The sequence below is a fragment of the Rhinatrema bivittatum genome, chromosome 2 (genome assembly GCF_901001135.1).
Source record: "Rhinatrema bivittatum chromosome 2, aRhiBiv1.1, whole genome shotgun sequence".
Taxonomy (NCBI): domain Eukaryota; kingdom Metazoa; phylum Chordata; class Amphibia; order Gymnophiona; family Rhinatrematidae; genus Rhinatrema; species Rhinatrema bivittatum.
Genome location: NC_042616.1, coordinates 381,605,709 through 381,618,818, shown reverse-complemented (window position 1 = coordinate 381,618,818; position 13,110 = coordinate 381,605,709).

The following is a 13,110-nucleotide window of genomic DNA, read 5'->3' as shown; positions in this document are numbered from 1 at the left end:
CATAAGAGGATCCTAGTGGCAGATTGAAAGGTGACCCTGGGTCCCCTTAGAGCAAGGGAAACCCGGCAGCATATTGAGTCAGTGTCAGATCAGGAGCTGACCCTGGGGCCCCCAGGAGGAAGGAGACCCCAGTGGTAGATTGAGAAGTCCCCCAGGTAGTCAGGGATCCCAGGAGTATGTGTACCATAGTGGCAGATTGAGTCATCACCCATGAGAGTATGCATCGTAGCAGCATTCCAGGAGGTAGGGTCAGGTCCCCAAGGAGGGCATGGATACAGTAGACCCCAGCAGTATTCCAAGAGGTGAAGTTGGGTTACCCAGGAGGGCATGGACTCCAGCAACAGCCTGTGAAGTGGAGTCAGGTCCCCAAGAGGGTGTGGACCCCAGTGTTGGCACAGACCTTTCAGCAGAGTGGAAGCAGCACTGAGGAGATGGCAGAGGTTTAGATACAATGGACGTCCTGAGGCCTACACTGTCCACCAGCCCAGTTGCATTTTTTCACATGGGTGAGAATTGGGGTAAAGGGGGGAGGATAATAATAATACTTAATTAAGTGGAAACGCAAGAGGTTCCTTCTATATGGTGATATACTGTAGGGGCCAACAACCTAAAATTGCCATATATTAAATGTTCTTGCTATCTTGTAGAAATGTATATTGTTGTGTGGCCTGAGACTACTAACCATGAGTAGATAAATGTGCTGTTTGACATCCTATTAGCAATGTACATAGTCATGTAGAAATGTATATATATATATTTTTTATGTTTAAATCTTTTATTGAGAGTTTTATAATAAACAATACAAAACATAAGAGAAAAGCAAAACTAATCAGCATATCCATAACAATAACAAAAATCCTGGCTATGTAGGGACATCCATAGCATCTAACATGATATCAGATAAAAATCAAAAGTAAAAAGAAAATACTATGCGTGAAAAGTAAGGGAAAATTAAAGAAAAACAAGAGAGAAAAGGAAGAAAGAAGGGGAGGAAAGAAGAAAGAAAAGACTGGAAATAAGGTAGGAAAAAGACACTCAGGAGTACGAAGAAAGCTTGACAGAAATCAATAGACTGACAGGCAGAAGTTGAGCAGAGCACATTTGTGAATTAAGGATGTAACGTCAGGTAAACGTCTAATGGTTTCCACACCTGCGACCAGGCTGCTAACCTCCTGAATTTAATTGCCATAGCTTTTTCATATTTCACATATAAACATACAGAGTTCCAAAGATGTTCAGAGAGTAAATCACTTCTTTTCCAATTTGAAAGAATGTTATGTTGCTCAACGGTAAGAAGGAAGTCTAATAATTTGCAATGTGGAGCTGGAAGGAATATAGAAGGATGAGCTCCTTTTAAAATAGTGATAGAGTAAGATAAGGGTTCCGTGAACTGAAAAATCTCAGTCACTGTGCGCCGCACTTGTGTCCAGAATTTGAACGTGTAAGGACAAGAAAATAGCATATGCTGTAACGTGGCATTAGGGCCGGCACATGACCAACAGTTATGGGATGAAAGAACTCCAGCCCTATAGAGCTTCCAAGGAGTCCACAGGGCCCTGTGTAATACAAAAAACATGGATTGGGTAAGACTAGAGGATAAGGATATGCGCATCATAACATTCCATACAAATGCCCAACATTCTGAGGAAATCTGGATAGACAGTTCCTCAGCCCAAACTGTAGAAAGCAGAGATTGAGAGGGTTTATGAGATAGTTGGTTAATCAGCTTGTATAGATGAGAGGCCAAATGTCCTCTAGGTCCATATTCCTGATAAATATCAAGCAGAAAAGGAGACTTGTCTGGATATATATTCTTCCCTTGTACAGAGAGAAGAATGTGCCTGAGTTGAAGCCAGGCATAAAATTGAGATTTCGTGAGAGAAAAACGATCTTGCAACACTGAAAAGGAGCAAAGTTCACTATTTTCAAAAACATCTGAGATTGACCAAATTGCCGCCTTGCTCCAAATTAGCCAAGAAATGGGATGGTTGTCAATACGGAGCAAGGAATTACCCCAAAGCGGACCAAATTTCGAAGACCTCCAAGAGTAGGTTAATAGAGGACGAAGATTTTCCAACTCCCCAAATGCTTTATGTAGGGAGCGTAAAATTGGATGCGAAGCTATACGGGGAGACAGGGTAATACCCGGAAATAAGTATATGGGAAGTAGAGAAAGTAAAGTGGATTCTAAGCCCAGCCATCTCGGGAAATTAGCAGTAGGAATAAAGTGAGAAAAATAAAAAAAACCCGATTGTAAAATAAAAGCTTGGTGGTAACTGTAGAAATCAGGAAAATTTACCCCACCGTTCTACTTACTAGCTTTCAATTTACACAAAGCTATCCTTGGAGTTTTATGATTCCATAAAAATGTAGTCAACAGTCTATCTACGTATGAATAAAAATCTGTGGAGAAGAAAATAGGAACCATAGCGAGAATATATGTGATCTTCGGGGCTAAAACCATTTTGATAGTTTTCAATCTTCCCCACCAGGTTAGGTGCAAAGGGGACCATTTAAGGGTGGCACACCTGAGTTGTTGCAAGATTGTAGATTCACAGTGAGTAATGGTATCACTTGGATCAGTATGGAAATAAATTCCCAAATATTTAAGGCCCTTATTCATTTTCTATATTTGATATTGGGAAAGATCCAAAAGTGTACCACTATAATTAAGAGGGAGAAGCTCAGTCTTGTGCCAATTAATTTTGTACCCAGAAATCATAGAATATTGAGAGATGAGAGAGAAGAGAGCAGACAATGAAGACAAAGGATTTGTAAGAAAAAGCAGGACATTGTCAGCATATGCAGACAACTTAAATGTTTCCGTTCCTGCTGTTATTCCAGTAATAGTAGGATTAGTGCGAATTGCCGTTAATAAAGGTTCCAAAGCCAGGTTAAAAAGCAGAGGGGAGAGAGGGCACCCCTGTCTTGTACCTCTAAAAAGTGGAAAACGTGTAGATTTCTGATTGTTAATATAGAGGTACGCAGAAGGGAAGCGGTAAATGTGTTTAATCCAAGATAAAAAAGTAGGCCCAAACCGGTACCATTGCAATACATGAAAAAGAAAAGACCACTCGACCCTGTCGAAGGCCTTTTCAGCATCAAGAGATATGGCAACTGTCAGTTCAGAATCATGAAATTGAAGATGACAGAAATGTATATTCTTATATACTGTAATAAACCTGTATATATTTGTACATATTGCCAGCCTTGTTCACAGTCCCATTTGTTTTCCTGAGGTAAAAGGAGGGAAATCCCACGCACTTATTCCCCTGGTGGAGGCACCAGGCTCCAAGAACATGAGGTCCGATGGGGTCTGCCTTAGGGGGGCTCCCACCAGGTCAGTCCCAGACCCAGGAACATCCCCGCAAGGTAAGCGGTCAAGCGGGTATTACATTAATTTTTGGAACATGGCATGGTGTAAGGCCTCATTCTTAATGCTTGGAAAATGGTATGCTACAACTTTAATGGACAGGCTTCAGTGTTAATGTTTAGAACTTGGCATACCATAGCTGCAAATGACAGGCCTCATTGGCAATGGTTGGAACATGGTGTTTGGTAAACACCATCACTGAGGCATGACTCCCTTGTCTCCCCCTGCCTGCTTCTCCTCAACAGCTGTTTGGGGTGAATCAGTGACCAATGAGGCCTGATTCCCATGACTTCCCCTGCCTGCTTCACACAAGACAGCTGTTGAGGAGAAGCAGGCGGGGAAGACAGTGGAGTCATGCCTCTGAGGTAGCATTTGTTAAAAGGAGGCAGAGGAGCTCAGTAGAGTCATGCCTTATGGTATGCATTTGGGCAAAAAGATTCAGAGGAGCTCAACGGATTCATGCATCAAAGGTTGCATTTGATGAAAAGGAGACAGAGGAGTTTAGAGAAGTCATGCTTTGAAGGTTGCATTTATGGAAAAAGAGACAGAAGAGCACAGCAATGAGGAGCTATCCAAGGTTCTCTAAGAAGTTGCTAAACAAGTGGAACCTAAAGCAGTGGGTGAGCTGCACATTAGGCTGCAACTCCCCTCACATCGTCTGGCACGAAAATACATTGGACCTTTACCCTTCCTCCGGAGAGTGGGAGCAGTCACCTACCAGCTACAGTTCCGCGATCCATGGGTATCCACAATACCTTCCACGTTTCTGTACTGAAGCCACTTGTGCTTTCCTGGCCTTCCCGCAAAGATCCTCCTCCTCCACAAGTGTCCACCGAGCCAGATCATACCCTCCAGATAAGATAGGTCCTCGACATCCATTGGCGTCGAGGATGCTGGGGAGTATCTACTCTCTGGAGGGATATGGGGCAGAGGAGAATTCCTGGGAGCCCTCTCAGAGCATCCTGGACAAGGACGTCCTCAGGGCCTTTCATAGGGTGCACCTAGTCAAGCCTCGCCCAAGGAGGGGGAGGTCTATAAGGGAGGGTACTGTTGCGCATCCCATCCACGCTCGGCCCACGCCCAGGCCTGCTCATCTCTCCAGCTCCTCCAAGGGTCAACCTCCCCTGCAGTGGTGGCAAGCACAGCCAGGCCTTGCGCCGGACCTTCTTCCTCCAGCCAGGCCTCACGGCGGGGCTCATGGTCCTCCGTGGCATCAGTCCTGCCCCTAGTTATCTGCGCACAGATCGCCCGGGCCTTAAAGGATCAGGGCGGATCCCAGCTCTGCGGTGCACCCTGATTGAGCACAGAATAACAGGAAGCTCCTGCCCTCACTTCCTTACCTTGGCAATTGGGTCGATCACATGATTTCTAGTTTGCCTATGCATTCCAGTCTGTGTTCCAGTCTCATTCCAGTCCTGTTCCAGTTCTATTCCAACGTTCTTCTGTTCCAGCATCCTTCTGTCTCCTCTTCTCCCCAGGTAGTACCTCGGACTGTTTTCTCGGTATTGACCTTGGCCTGTTCTTGACTATGTTGATTGCTGCCTGCCCCTGACCTTCTGCCTGTTTCTACGACCATGTCTCCATGCTGCCTGGAACTGACCTCTGCCTGATTACCGACCACGTCTGCACGGTGCCTGGAACTGACCTCTGCTTGAACTCGACCACGTCTGACTGTCTTCTAGAACCTGACCTCTGCTTTGGCTGACTACCTACGGACTGACTACTGGTAATTGACCCCTGCTTTGCCTGACTATCCACAGACTGATTACTGGCTCTTACCCTTGCATTGGCTGACCACACTTCCTTGAATCTGGCCTTGATCCTTGCCAAAACATTCAGAGAGTCTCTTTTGCCTTCTCAGGCACCCTGGACTTCTGGCCTGAATATCAACCACGCACGCTTGATCGTGGTGGGCACACCTCTGTACTTTCTATCTAGGAGATCCTGCAAGGCCTACCTAAGACCCGGCGACTCGGGTACCCCGGGTTGCTAGTGGCGAAGCTCCAGCTAGCCTCTGTCTCCTCTTGTGCTCCACCTCCTCATGGCAGGTGTTCTCTAGGCAGACCAGGGAGCCTACCAATCCTGTACTAGGCCAAGGGTCCACCTCCTGGCACAAACAAACTGCGAGCTAGCCACATCCTTTGCCTGACATGATGGATTTTTTTTTCCTGTTTGCAGTGCTGGGCAAAGGTGTTGTCAATTAATCTTTATTCTGAAACTTTCATGGTTAGTCACACTGATGACATTAGTGTGATGAACTATTATTGTAATCCTTTTGTGTGTAAGGTTGAACAACACACAGAGAGAATATACTACAGTAAAACAACAATTTTAGTATTTTGCTCTGCTAGTGACTTGACTACAGTACACACTGATGCACACCACACAGAAAAAGCAAAGAATGATATAGTGCTATACCTTGTGTGTGAGCTCACTACTGGTAAAACATAAGTAAAAGTGAGTGCACTAATAATTAAAATGCAGTAGCAAAATAAAATAATCCACAAAATAGCTGGCTATACCTGTGGTGGTAACTGACACAGACCTACTGCACTCTTTGTAGATACACTGACATTTCTAACAGACACAGACCCAGACAAAGAAAGTTAAAACAGCCTCCCTAGGTGGGATACTATGACAGAGTTCAGCTGCAGCACTGGTTCTACATTGGTTAGCAACAAGTTTAAAATTTAATAAATCACAGGAAAAATATCCAGTGCCAGCCAGGCAGGCCAGGTAGCCTGGAGTGACTTCCCCCTAAATGAAAGGGAATGCTGGAGATCACCAACCTTCCTCTATGTCAGTAGCAGTGATAGTAGTGAGATGTTAAAAAAATATTATAAACCTGTGCAAATTAATACAGTGTGACAGCAGCTAAAGGATTAGAACAGACAGAATGTTTCTAATCTAGAACCAAAGCACTGTTGATACAAAAGATGTAGTAATTCAGAATTCTAAGACAACAGCAAAGCAGAATGTATTTTCCACAAATGAGAGGTAGAATCCAACTGCAAGCTGAAACAGTCAGGGATTGCAATACAAAGAATGAAAAGTTCAGTGATTTGCTGATTTAGAAAAATGCTTCCCTTTCATATGTTCCCTTGCTTTGTCAGTCAGGTTTCCTTGACAAAAGAACCCGGTTTTCCTCTGATCTTACACATGAATCATAGTCATGAGGGCTGGTTGCTATGGAAACTCCTACATGACCTGCCCAACCTCACAGTCTGTTGTTTTAATGCTGCCAATTAGGGATGTGAATCGTTTTTTGACAATTTAAAATATCGTCCGATATATTTTAAATCATCAAAAATCGTTAGAGCCGCGATACAATAACAATTCCCCCGATTTATCGTTAAAAAATCATAAATCTGGGGAAGGGGGAGGGCGGGAAAACCGGCACACTAAAACAACCCTAAAACCCACCCCGACCCTTTAAAATAAATCCCCACCCTCCCGAACCCCCCCAAAATGCCTTAAATTACCTGGGGTCCAGAGGAAGGGTCCCGGTGTGATCTTTTACTCTCGGATCTCCGTGCGTTGTAGAAATGGCGCCGCGCTACCTTTGACCTGTCATATGACAGGTCAAAGTTAGCGCCGGCGCCATTTTGTTTTTTTGTCCCCCGAAGTCAGAAGCGTAGGAGATCGCTCCCCGGACCCCCGCTGGACCCCCAGGGACTTTTGGCCAGCTTGGGGGGCCTCCTGACCCCCACAAGACTTGCCAAAAGTCCAGTGGGGGTTCAGGAGCAATCCTCCTACCGCAAATCGTTTTTCCGTACGGAAAATCCAGTGCTCCCTCCATGTGACAAGGCCGGCCAATGGCACGGATACCCTGTCACATGGTAAAGGCAAAGGTCATCGGCGCCATTTTATTAGTGGCAGCCGATGGCCCGAGAGCGGGAGATCATTCCCGGGACCCCCACTGGACCACCAGGTACCTGTAAAAAGTTTTTTGGGGGGGTCGGGAGGGTGGGGGAAGCTAAGGGATTAGTTTTAAAGGGTCGGGGGTAGGTTTTTTGTTTATCGGCTCGGGCACAACCGATAAAAAAAAAACCCGATCGGGCCAGACAAAAAAAAAACCACGATGTGAATCGGAACCAGAATCAGAACCAATTCCGGTTCCGATTCACATCTCTAGTAACTGCCACCTTATGTAAAGTACCTCCATGCTGAAATGTGGCACCTAAAGTTATAACAGATTACCCCATTTTCTTCATTTCCATCTTCTAAGGAATGTCTTCATTCCTTACATCCACTACCCTTTCTGTGAAGAAACATTTCCTGACATTGAATAAGATCAAAGCAGTCTGCCTACCAGTTCCTCCTAGATTACCTTCTTCCTGACATTCTGCCTCAAGTTAGGGAGTGCCTGCACTTCCTGCATTGATCTTGTTGTAGCTGTTTGATGATAGAAATAGATAACAGAGAAAAGGGAAAATAGAAGAGAGAGTGAAGAGTTTGAGGAAAGGAAGAGGAGGGAAAGACATGATAGAAGGAAATGAGAGAAAAAGAGAAGGGGATAAGACAGAGAGAGAAAGACCATATAGAGAGGTGAAAGAATTTCCAAATTACATTTTCAACTCTATTTCAACCAAAGGTGTTGGAATTTTTTAAATGGTCCCTCCTACAGTCCTTATTTCAATGCATTTTGCGATTAAGATGTCTCTGCTTTTTTCTCATCACACTTCCCTCTTAAGAGATTTCAATTGTTAGCACATGTAATGAGAGCCAGGACATGGGAGGTGGGTGAGGGGCAGAGAAAAAGTAAATGAGGTAAAGAGACATAAACCATTGAACCACATGGAAAAGTGAAAGAAACAAAGAATGGCAGGCTGCAAGGATGAGAGATGGAGGATAGAGGCTACAGCATTGTTTCCCAACCTATTCAAGTCCAAGGCACACCTACATTAAGAAAAATGTGTGGCACACCATTCTCCATGAAGCAGACAGTGTGGACATGGCAAGGTCTCATATAGTCATAAGAAGAGCTAGCAAAGCACTGAAAGCCCCAACCATCTCTCTTCCAAATTTTAAAACAAAGAGAGAGAGGGGGTGAAAACACACCTGAACCCATAACTATGTTTGGCTCCCTCTATATACAGTTGGAGGAGCAGGGAGGAGTCAGTGTGGTGCAGGTAGCCAGCTCACAGGCCGATTCAATATAAAGTGCGGGAGAGCCGGCTCTCTGTGTTGAGTGCCCGCTCTCCTGACACGCACCTAGGAACATCTCCTGGGAGCACAATTCTCTATTTAAATTAGGGCCCGCACTAATAAGCAGGTACTAGAGACAATAGTCCGTCCCTAGCGCCTCCTTATTAGCGGAAGTGGCGGCTGTCAGTGGGTCCGACAACCGACACTTAATTTTACCGGTGCCGGTTTTCGAACCCGCTGACAGCCACAGGTTCGGAAAACGGATGCTGGCAAAATTGAGCATCAGTTTTTGAACCCGTGGACTGGTGGACAGATTTTTTTTTTTTGGAAGTTTTTTATTCTTTTTATTTTTGGGACCTCTGACTTAATATCGCTATGATATTAAGTGGGAGGGTGTACAGAAAAGCAGTTTTTTCTGCTTTTCTGTACATTTTCCCGGTGCTGTCTATGATTAACGCCTGCCTTTGGGCAGGCCTTAATTTCTGAGAGTAAAATGTGCGGGTTGGCCACACATTTTACTTTCAGTATCCGGGGTGACTAACTAATAGGCTCATCAACATGCATTTGCATGTGATGGCGCTATTAGTTTTCACGAGTTTGGCCGTTCGTTTTCAAGGCGCTATTACCCCTTACAGTATAAGGGGTAATAGATGTGCGTCGAAAACGCACGGCCAAACGGGTGCTAAACTGTGCACTCAGCCGAGGGCGTTGTACTGACTCGGCCTATCAGTTAGTTACTTTGACTGCTGCATGCAGCTGCAAGATCTCATTGACTGCTGCTGTCACATCTAGTGTTCAGTCCAAGCTCTCCCCATCTCATTCAGCTTAGGGATAAGACAAAGGTTGGAAGGACTCAAAGAAGAGGAAGATGGAAAGGTGTGTGCAATAGGGATGTGAATCGTTTTAGGACGATTAAAATTATCGTCCGATAATTTTAATATCGTCTTAAACCGTTATGGAACACAATACAATACAGATTCTAACGATTTATCGTTATAAATCGTTAGAATCGTGAGCCGGCACACTAAAACCCCCTAAAACCCACCCCCGACCCTTTAAATTAAATCCCCCACCCTCCCGAACCCCCCCCAAATAACAAGAACCTGCGGGTCCAGCGGCGGTCCGGAACGGCAGCGGTCCGGAACGGGCTCCTGCTCCTGCATCTTGTCGTCTTCGGCCGGCGCCATTTTCCAAAATGGCGCCGAAAAATGGCGGCGGCCATAGACGAAAAAGATTGGACGGCAGGAGGTCCTTCCGGACCCCCGCTGGACTTTTGGCAAGTCTCGTGGGGGTCAGGAGGCCCCCCACAAGCTGGCCAAAAGTTCCTGGAGGTCCAGCGGGGGTCAGGGAGCGATTTCCCGCCGCGAATCGTTTTCGTACGGAAAATGGCGCCGGCAGGAGATCGACTGCAGGAGGTCGTTCAGCGAGGCGCCGGAATCCTCGCTGAACGACCTCCTGCAGTTGATCTCCTGCCGGCGCCATTTTCCGTACGAAAACGATTCGCGGCGGGAAATCGCTCCCTGACCCCCGCTGGACCTCCAGGAACTTTTGGCCAGCTTGTGGGGGGCCTCCTGACCCCCACGAGACTTGCCAAAAGTCCAGCGGGGGTCCGGAAGGACCTCCTGCCGTCCAATCTTTTTCGTCTATGGCCGCCGCCATTTTTCGGCGCCATTTTGGAAAATGGCGCCGGCCGCCGACGACGACAAGATGCAGGAGCAGGAGCCCGTTCCGGACCGCTGCCGTTCCGGACCGCCGCTGGACCCGCAGGTTATTTGTTATTTGGGGGGGGTTCGGGAGGGTGGGGGATTTAATTTAAAGGGTCGGGGGTGGGTTTTAGGGGGTTTTAGTGTGCCGGCTCACGATTCTAACGATTTATAACGATAAATCGTTAGAATCTGTATTGTATTGTGTTCCATAACGGTTTAAGACGATATTAAAATTATCGGACGATAATTTTAATCGTCCTAAAACGATTCACATCCCTATTGCACACACCTTTCCATCTTCCTCTTCTTTGAGTCCTTCCAACCTTTGTCTTATCCCTAAGCTGAATGAGATGGGGAGAGCTTGGACTGAACACTAGATGTGACAGCAGCAGTCAATGAGATCTTGCAGCTGCATGCAGCAGTCAAAGTAACTAACTGATAGGCCGAGTCAGTACAACGCCCTCGGCTGAGTGCACAGTTTAGCACCCGTTTGGCCGTGCGTTTTCGACGCACATCTATTACCCCTTATACTGTAAGGGGTAATAGCGCCTTGAAAACGAACGGCCAAACTCGTGAAAACTAATAGCGCCATCACATGCAAATGCATGTTGATGAGCCTATTAGTTAGTCACCCCGGATACTGAAAGTAAAATGTGTGGCCAACCCGCACATTTTACTCTCAGAAATTAAGGCCTGCCCAAAGGCAGGCGTTAATCATAGACAGCACCGGGAAAATGTACAGAAAAGCAGAAAAAACTGCTTTTCTGTACACCCTCCCACTTAATATCATAGCGATATTAAGTCAGAGGTCCCAAAAATAAAAAGAATAAAAAACTTCCAAAAAAAAAAATCTGTCCACCAGTCCACGGGTTCAAAAACTGATGCTCAATTTTGCCAGCATCCGTTTTCCGAACCTGTGGCTGTCAGCGGGTTCGAAAACCGGCACCGGTAAAATTAAGTGTCGGTTGTCGGACCCACTGACAGCCGCCACTTCCGCTAATAAGGAGGCGCTAGGGACGGACTATTGTCTCTAGTACCTGCTTATTAGTGCGGGCCCTAATTTAAATAGAGAATTGTGCTCCCAGGAGATGTTCCTAGGTGCGTGTCAGGAGAGCGGGCACTCAACACAGAGAGCCGGCTCTCCCGCACTTTATATTGAATCGGCCTGTGAGCTGGCTACCTGCACCACACTGACTCCTCCCTGCTCCTCCAACTGTATATAGAGGGAGCCAAACATAGTTATGGGTTCAGGTGTGTTTTCACCCCCTCTCTCTCTTTGTTTTAAAATTTGGAAGAGAGATGGTTGGGGCTTTCAGTGCTTTGCTAGCTCTTCTTATGACTATATGAGACCTTGCCATGTCCACACTGTCTGCTTCATGGAGAATGGTGTGCCACACATTTTTCTTAATGTAGGTGTGCCTTGGACTTGAATAGGTTGGGAAACAATGCTGTAGCCTCTATCCTCCATCTCTCATCCTTGCAGCCTGCCATTCTTTGTTTCTTTCACTTTTCCATGTGGTTCAATGGTTTATGTCTCTTTACCTCATTTACTTTTTCTCTGCCCCTCACCCACCTCCCATGTCCTGGCTCTCATTACATGTGCTAACAATTGAAATCTCTTAAGAGGGAAGTGTGATGAGAAAAAAGCAGAGACATCTTAATCGCAAAATGCATTGAAATAAGGACTGTAGGAGGGACCATTTAAAAAATTCCAACACCTTTGGTTGAAATAGAGTTGAAAATGTAATTTGGAAATTCTTTCACCTCTCTATATGGTCTTTCTCTCTCTGTCTTATCCCCTTCTCTTTTTCTCTCATTTCCTTCTATCATGTCTTTCCCTCCTCTTCCTTTCCTCAAACTCTTCACTCTCTCTTCTATTTTCCCTTTTCTCTGTTATCTATTTCTATCATCAAACAGCTACAACAAGATCAATGCAGGAAGTGCAGGCACTCCCTAACTTGAGGCAGAATGTCAGGAAGAAGGTAATCTAGGAGGAACTGGTAGGCAGACTGCTTTGATCTTATTCAATGTCAGGAAATGTTTCTTCACAGAAAGGGTAGTGGATGTAAGGAATGAAGACATTCCTTAGAAGATGGAAATGAAGAAATGGGGTAATCTGTTATAACTTTAGGTGCCACATTTCAGCATGGAGGTACTTTACATAAGGTGGCAGTTACTAGAGATGTGAATCGGAACCGGAATTGGTTCTGATTCTGGTTCCGATTCACATCGTGGTTTTTTTTTTTGTCTGGCCCGATCGGGTTTTTTTTTTATCGGTTGTGCCCGAGCCGATAAACAAAAAACCTACCCCCGACCCTTTAAAACTAATCCCTTAGCTTCCCCCACCCTCCCGACCCCCCAAAAAACTTTTTACAGGTACCTGGTGGTCCAGTGGGGGTCCCGGGAATGATCTCCCGCTCTCGGGCCATCGGCTGCCACTAATAAAAATGGCGCCGATGACCTTTGCCTTTACCATGTGACAGGGTATCCGTGCCATTGGCCGGCCCTTGTCACATGGAGGGAGCACTGGATTTTCCGTACGGAAAAACGATTTGCGGTAGGAGATCGCTCCTGAACCCCCACTGGACTTTTGGCAAGTCTTGTGGGGGTCAGGAGGCCCCCCCAAGCTGGCCAAAAGTCCCTGGGGGTCCAGCGGGGGTCCGGGAGCGATCTCCTACGCTTCTGACGTCGGGGGACAAAAAAACAAAATGGCGCCGGCGCTAACTTTGACCTGTGAGCTGGCTTTAAAACTAATTAATGTGCCGGTTTTTCGATTTTTCGATTTTTTAACGATTTTTAACGATTTTTCACGATATTTTACCCCCCCAAACGGCAACAATACGATTCCCTCCCCCTCCCAGCCGAAATCGATAGTTAAGACGA